The following is an 8,300-nucleotide window of genomic DNA, read 5'->3' on the forward strand; positions in this document are numbered from 1 at the left end:
TGTGATTTTTGAACACATGCTCAGTTGTGCAGCATTCACACCTTTGACCAGGAAGAGATGAATATAACTATGTCGCAATAACAGAGGATATAACTCCCGATTAACCAGCTGTAACAACATGCAACCGACAGACTTGTCATTAATTGTTTTGGTTCAGCACAGTATGCCATCTGCACATATTTATTTCTCATTACCTAAGTCAACTTTTTGCAAATTTACCTATCAGTCTGTAACACACTGTACAGCAAATACATTAGAAAATAGATTGCTGTATTGAATATTTCGCATCTCTTTATTGCTGTTCAGTTATTTAAATACCGTGAACTGCATTGCGTTCTCCCCCAAATTATCTGCTATATTTGAGCTTTTGATGCTTCTTCAGTACAAAAAAGTGACTTAACTCAAGCAAAGTTACCTGACATCAAAGTCCTTTCATTTCTAATAGCAGCCGCGTTCGGTATCAGACAGTAACCCACCACGTTTTGCAAAAATGCAGTCCAACAGGGCTTTGATGAAGGGATTCTTCTGAACTTTTACTCCTTATTTACGACCTAAACTTCCACATAACGATGTATGCCATCATTTTCTCAACTTTTCACTGGGAAAAGGTAAGAAAGTCACATAAACGAGAATAAATTTTTTTTTATAATTTTGTTCAAATAACACATGAACCTTATAGTTGAATTTAAATCCAGTTTGCTGCTGATAGTTTGTAGAGGATTACGGAGAGGATCCAGTGATGCATTGAGGAATTTCATCCTTTTCTTTCAACTCTTCCTGCTCAATCATAGAAAATCATCTTGTAGAAAGGAAGGAGCCCGGTGCTTTATTTGGTCAAATGTCCATGGAGAAAATACTGGATTTTGACTTGATGTAATTTCTCGCACTGCCAAAATAAAAGCATCCCACTGAATTCATTTCCCAAAATTCAAAATGTACTATGAGTCTTTGAAATTGCTGCAGCTTGCTGAAACTCTGATCAGTTTTCAGCTCTGTATCCATTTCTGGCTGATTGGACGAGATTGTTGATTATTGCTCCACTTTACTAAGCGCTATGCTAAAAACTGAGCGTCAACAAAGCCTCTCTAAGTGACTCTACAACAGGGAGATACCTCGACTCAGAGCATATGGCTGTTGATTATGCTTTGGCACTCAGAGTTATTCGTGAGACCAAATCGAAGTCAAGGTTGGATACCCGACTACTGACCTTTTCTGGAGATCTGAGAGGCATCAGCTGTGCAGAGCAGCAACAAAGCCCTGAATAACATCACCAATGTGATGTGAGCCACAACTCAGATCAGAGATCATGCAGCAGAACTGCTGAGCCAAATTACAGCTATATGTACATACACACATCTCTTTCCATCTCATTTTTATGTGCTTACAGTGATTGTTTCGCTATCTGCAGCAACAATCTGCAGCATGAATTATGATCCTTTGTGTCAGGATTTTTTTCCACTTTTTTTAAATTTTCTTAAGGCATAAAAAAAAGGTAGGGGGAAAAAATGTGTAAAAAAAAAGTTATTTTAATTTTTTTGGTGATCAATTGTAATTTTCTCCATATACAAAGTTGTTTTTTGGAAAATACATCAGTAGTGTTGATCTTTGTTGATCTGACGTCACAATATTATTTTTTACCTGCCAGAGTCGTCTACAGTAAAAAGAGGTTTTTTTTGTCTGTCGGCCATATTGGATTTAACTAAACTAATTTATTGCATTTGCAGCTGATGGCCAGTAGTTGATAGTGTATTTTATGATGCATTAGTGTCAACTTCAGTGGTCTGTGTGCATTTATAACATAAAAATCCACAAGAAGCACAAGAAAATGTCTTTTAGACAGCTGTCCACTGTAGTGACCACTATGCATGAAAGGGTTAATCCAGTAAAATGCTGTGTTTTTTGCTTTAACACAGGGATGAGTGTCAAACTCATCCACCTGAGGGAGGAGGGAGAAGCTAACGCTACGATGGAAGTATGGCCAGATCGTTACATGTTGGCAGAGTGTCTTCATGAGAGTCAGTCCATAAACTGTCAGTGACTTTCTTTTGATTCCACATCAATCATGGTGCGTTTCACCATGAGTGCGAGTGAAACGCACTCCTGAAGATTAAATTAACAAACAGTAATTACAGAAAAAAATCTTATGCTCAATCCGTCTCTGTGCGCAGCCACACAACCAAAATAATAAAAAAATAATAATCCAAGCATAGAAACAAGCTGAAGTTGAAGCCTTATAGTGACACCTAGTGGTGATCGACAATGACAGATAGATCGCTGTTGGCCTGGTGGTTTTAAATTACTTTAATTCCAATATATTTTACTGCCAAATAGCTAACTACTTCTTTAACGTGTCTAATATTTCTTTGTTATGTTTCTGTACCTTCAGTATCTGTGATCATTGGTCGTCTGCAGCGTACCAGGTTTTCTGCAAAGATCCCTTTGCAAATCACTTTGTTAGAGCAGAAATACTATTTTCCGTGTCTCTGATATTTGTTTTGACATTTTTTCATTCATTTTTTGGGGAGCAATTTCTAAAATTCCAGATGTTTAAAGCTTGTTAGAGTTTCACATTTTGCCACAAACAGCCACAATGTTCAAAGTTTTTCACCTGGACTGAGTTGAATACCACAAAGTAGCACATAGTTTGGAAGTGGGAGGAAAGTGGTGTGGATTTCCCAACTGTGTTTGTACAAATACAATTCTGAGAAAAATGTAGCTTGCATGTGCTTTCAACCCCTCCAATGCAACAATTTTCAGAGTCAAGTCATCTGTGGACTTCAATTGTCCTGCCTTTTCTTGTCCTGGATCAGGTTGTCAATTAGCTTTTAGCTCCTGACTTTAGCAGAAGAAAGTTTTAATCCAAACCTCCCGCTGCAGCAGTGTCTTTAAAGTGTCACTGGGATGCAGGAAGGCAAACCTCCAGACCAGCCTCCAGTGCTTTTTCTTCCTCTTTCAGGTGTCCTTCTAAGATTGTCCTGCATTGTTCAGGGACAGGAATGAACAGTGATAGGAAAAACACCACCTACAGCAAGATGCACCAAAACATGGTGTCATGGAGAGGATGGTACTCAGCTGCATGTTGCCCAGATAATGTGGATCTAATCTCAGGAAAACACACTATTCCACACGTTTGCATACCCCCTACATTGCTCTCTGTTTTTCTTTTACTATCTTTTAAATAAATCTTTTCTGTTTCGCACATCTTCAAATAAAGAACCATATTGATGAAATAAACATCTAATAGCTGTCCTTTCAACACATTTTCTCATCTGAGATGTGAGTTTCTGCAGCTCATCTAGAGCTGCTTGTAGCAGCTTATGTGAATAATGCTCTCTTTACACATTATTCCCCTGACTTCAGGTATGGAGTCAGGGCTTGGTAGATTTACCAAACTCAGCCTATTTTAACCCTTTCATACACAGTGGTCACTACAGTGGGCAGCTGTGTAAAAGCCATTCTCTTGTGCTTCTTGTGGATTTGTATGTTATAAATGCACTCAGACCACTGAAGTGGACACTAATGCATCATAAAATACACTATCAACTACTGGCCATCAGCTGCAAATGCAATAAATTATTTTTTGTTAAATCCAATATGGCCGACAGACCCACCCGGTCCCTCCTTCTATTGTAGACGACTCTGGCAGGTAAAAAAAAAATATTGACATCAGATAACCCTTAAAGAACAATACTACTGATGTATTTTTCAAATAACAACTTTGTATTTGGAGAAAATCACAATTGATCACCTAAAAAAATAATAATAAAATAGACCTTTTTTACAAAATTGTCTTTCCTACCTTTTGTTTATGCCTTTAAAAAATTTTTTTTTAAATTGGAAAAAAAATCCTGACACAAAAGATCATAATTCATGCATGAAAGGGTTAAACCAACTTTATCAGTGGCCTTTACAAAATGGAAACCAGTTATGGGGGCAATGCTGGGGGCAGGAGGACCTGCTGGGTCGTGTGAGGAACCCAATATAACGGCTTGCAGTTCTAGTTTTTTCATGCGCTTGATTATCTTGGGCACTTTAAGAGATTCTGCTGCCATCAAATCAAAAACACATATAAAAAAGCTGTCAAAAAGTGTCCCACCCTTCCTGATTTCCTACTTTATTTATGTTTGTCACACTTAAGTGTTTCAGAGCATCAAACAGTTTAAATATTACATGAAGGTGTTCATTGTTAAAGGTGACAAAATCCAAACCAATATGGCTGATGTGGAAAAGCTATTGCAACTAAACCTAATCATTGGCCAGGTCACCCTGCACTGCAATAAATGCAATCAAGTGTTGGTGATAACTTCAAATCAATCTTTTACAGCCCGTTGGAGGAATTTTGGCCCGTTCATCTTTGTCAGGTTTTTGTATATTATTCCACACTTGAAGGTTTGAGATTGTTTTTCTGAAATGCAGTGGTATCATATTTTCTGGACTATAGAGTGCCATACTATAAGAGCAGCTACAGTTTTTTTGAAAAAAACTGGAAACGTGCATAAATAAGCCGCACCGGGCTATAAGCCACTGGTGTCTCCACTGCTCTCGGTTTTCCATAAGGACCCAGCAGAGGGCTGCGTCCTAATAAACCTGCTGGATTTATTAAGGACTCAGACCTCCGTCTCCAAAGCCAAACCATGGTTTCGTTCACGCTGAGTTTACGTGCAGTGACTCTATTTCCCTCCTATCCTGCCAGATCGATAGCCCTCAACTTAAAAGCTGCATCTTTTGAGTTTGAAGAAACTTCTCTGTCATGCCTGCTGCTAGCATGTGCTTGTTCTAAATTAGCGGTTCTCAACGTGGGCGGTACCGCCCCCCAGGGGTCGTTCAGAGGACGGCAGGGGACGCTGGAGGACATTTTTACAAAAGGGGAGCGCTGGGATGCCTTTGGGGGGCGTTTGGTCGAAGGTAAAATTTACACCTTAAATCCACAACAATACCAGTTTAGACTTTGAGCAACTTGGTAAAACTGTATTGTGTAACATTAAATCATGCTTGGCTGCAACTGTATCGATTTCAGCTCTTCTTCTATTCAGTGTTTGTAACAGGAGAAACGGGACATAAAACGGAGCGACGAACTAGATGTGAATTATGGCATAAAAACAGAGAATCCGACGCTGAACAGTGAAAAAAAATCAACACATGATGTGAAACACATGACGATTAGGCCGCGCAGCAGGTGATGAGTGAAAATTACTGATGGTCAATAAACGATCAAATAAATGTAGCAACAGGAAAGAAACTAAAGTGGACATAGCAATAAACCAAGAGAGGATAAAACTAATCAAAGGAAACTAAATGAAAATGAATGAAGAACAAAATGCAAGAATAAACTAAGAAACTAAAGTAAATACGGAGGAATAAACTGGTATAGCAAGACCTTTCGAGCAATAATTAATACAGAGACTGTATGGCAAGAATAAACACACTATTTCCAGATAAAAGGTAAAATAATATTGTTGAAATGTCATGGGCAGGGGCTTCAGGTGGATGCGAAAACATACACTCGCCTCCCCCCACCCCCCTCCACCAGACGCCGATACGTTTAGGGCAAAACTCGCTACATTTACCCCGTTATGTGCGCGAGGTGAAGGAGCGTAAGGCGCGCGAAGTGTACGGAAAACATAATCGGTGCGCCGATTCAAAACATCTATGATAGTAATATTAATAATAAAATAATTGTCAGTGCAAAGTAACCTACAAATTCTTTGGTGGGGGGCGGTGAGGGACCTGGATTAGGGCTAGGGGGGCGCTGGCCCGAAAAAGGTTGAGAAACACTGTTCTAAATGAAAATGAGCACTTTCTTCTTTGATTTTCAATTTTGACTTCCAATGATTCACATCCTGCTAAAGCGCCCCCTGGCGGTTGAAGAAAAATCCATAGAAAAGCCGCGCTGGGCTATAAACTGCATGGTTCAAAGTGTAGGAAAAACATAGCGGCTTATATGCTGAAAAGTACTGTATTTGTACACCAGATGTAATGGGACTCTCTTCCAAAGAGTTAAGAAGTTGAGTCAGTCCACAGAATCTGTTCCCCAAGGTTTTATGGATCATCAAGATGTTTCTGGAAAAACTGAGATGAGCCTTAATGTTCTTCTTTTGTATTTGAACTCTGCCATGCAGGCTGTTTTTTTTTCTGATGGTGAACTTTGACCTCGAGGCAAATGGGACCTGCAGTTTTTTGTATGTTGTTGTTGTTTTATTTGTCTTCTGTGACGTTTTGGTAGAGTCATTACTGAACTCTTGAAGTAACTTTGGTTCACCAGGCGTTCCTGGAAAACCTCACCACCAACGTGGACGTGGTTTTTAAGTGATATCTTGAGTAAGAACAGGTGTTATGTGGGTGTGGCTAGACGTGAACTCAAGTGTGATAAATCAGAGTTAGGTTCTGTTTTAACGACTTTTCACGTAGGTTTGTTTCCCTTAATAATAAACACCTTCATTAGAAAAATCTATTTTGTGTTCACTTGGGTGATCTTTAACTCACATTTAAATTAGTTTGATGTTAAGTGTGACAAATATGCAAAAAAAAAAAAAATGGAAATCAGGAAGAGGCCATACACTTCTTCACGCCACTGTAACACCGTTATAACATTAGGTGTTACTTGTACATCTTAATTAATGAAGTTTTTACATAGCATAGCCATGAAAGACCAGCCTCACAAATTAAATATCAAACCGAAAGCTACATTTGGGACTTGCTGTGGATATGAAGTTTATCTTTCTGCGTGCTTCTGTGTACATGACCCTTGGACCGTCTTACAGCCCTCATAAAAACTGCTTAGATAGCCTGAAGTTATTTATTACTGCAAAACTTTGATATGTCTGCTTCACACGCACAGACGCACACACACAAAATCATGGGTGTGATTGGGTCCTTATGGTAACTCTTGCTCATGGTAAATTGCTAATACCATTTCCCCACACATGCACTTCCCGGGACGCTTATCTTTCATAAACTCTGATTAAGGTGAACACACCTGAGAGGGCTGAAGATGAGTGTCTTTATGGGTGTTTCTTTTATAAGCATTGGAGATAACACGAAGAAAAACAGCCGAACAAAGAAGAAGCTGCTTCACAGACCAGCAGAGACTGACTCGGTGGGATACGATTCGGAGTAGCGATGTCTAAAGTTTGCTGACATTTGCTTTTGGAAGAAAAGCAGCATTGAAAGGCAGAAGTTCACTGAGAAGAGTCTGTACCATACTTTCAGCTTCCTGTCATTTGTGTGGAGAATAATCGACGAGTCGAGGTAAATTTCATCTGCTTATTTCTCATTTTTTGTCACTGCAGTGAAGTTAGTTTCAAGTTGGATATTTGATATTCGAGCTCCGAGGAGTAGGCGGCGTTTAGCTCAAGGTTGATCCGATTTATGAACGCTAATGTCGGCCAGCGGTTCTTCGCCGATCCGCTTCTGCGGGGTTTTTCTCCCGTGCGCCGACGAGAGAAGTGAGTGAGGATCAGGAAACTGTCAGAGTTCTGCCGTCTTCTAATCACGTCATTTTGTGAAATATTACCTGATTTCAAAAACGTTCTCGCAGAGAAATACTAAATGTTTCGTTTGATGACTACAAATTGGAAATAAATTTTTTTTTTTTTTAACGGACAACGAAAAAACTCTAGCGCGACCTCTGCTCCAAACTACGAACATTGTCTCTTTGTTTTTTGTTTTTGTTTTTGTTTTTGCAGAGGATCAGTAAATAACTTATTGGTGTTTTAACCATCACCACCAGGTATGAAGTGCTTTAGCCTTTGAGTTGCCCCACAGCGCAGCACAACTGAAACATCCAGGAGAACAATTTCAGCTTGTTTTTATGAGTACAAGTATAAAGGAGGCTGGTATCGCGCCTGATATAAATCTATTTATATATGTCATCACATGGACTTATATAAAGTTTTATACATTTTCTTTACATATATATATTGTTGTTTTTCTTCTTTAGATATCAGGTTGGCTTAGAATGATTCCAAATAATGTACAGGAATGACCTGGAGCTGTTACATGTCAATCATCAGAGGGGCCTCTAGGGGGGCAATCAGATGACAGGGGGGGCACTGCCCCCCCCAGGCCTCCCTCTGGCTCCGCCACTGCACATGACCTGGAAGCTATTGAAGAAAAACCCTCAATTTTGACAAATAAAATTCCTAAAAAATAAAAATTGAGTCAAAATGGAAAACAAATGTCTGTGCCTCATCTATAGAGACTAGTAGAATTATTTCAAAAATGATCATAGTCAATAGAAAAAAAAAAAAAAAAAAAAAAAAAAAAAAAAAAAAAAAAAAAAAAAAAAAAAATTCTGAGTC

This window comes from Poecilia reticulata, chromosome 3, assembly GCF_904066995.2.
Source record: "Poecilia reticulata chromosome 3, P_reticulata-male-v2, whole genome shotgun sequence".
Lineage (NCBI taxonomy): Eukaryota > Metazoa > Chordata > Actinopteri > Cyprinodontiformes > Poeciliidae > Poecilia > Poecilia reticulata.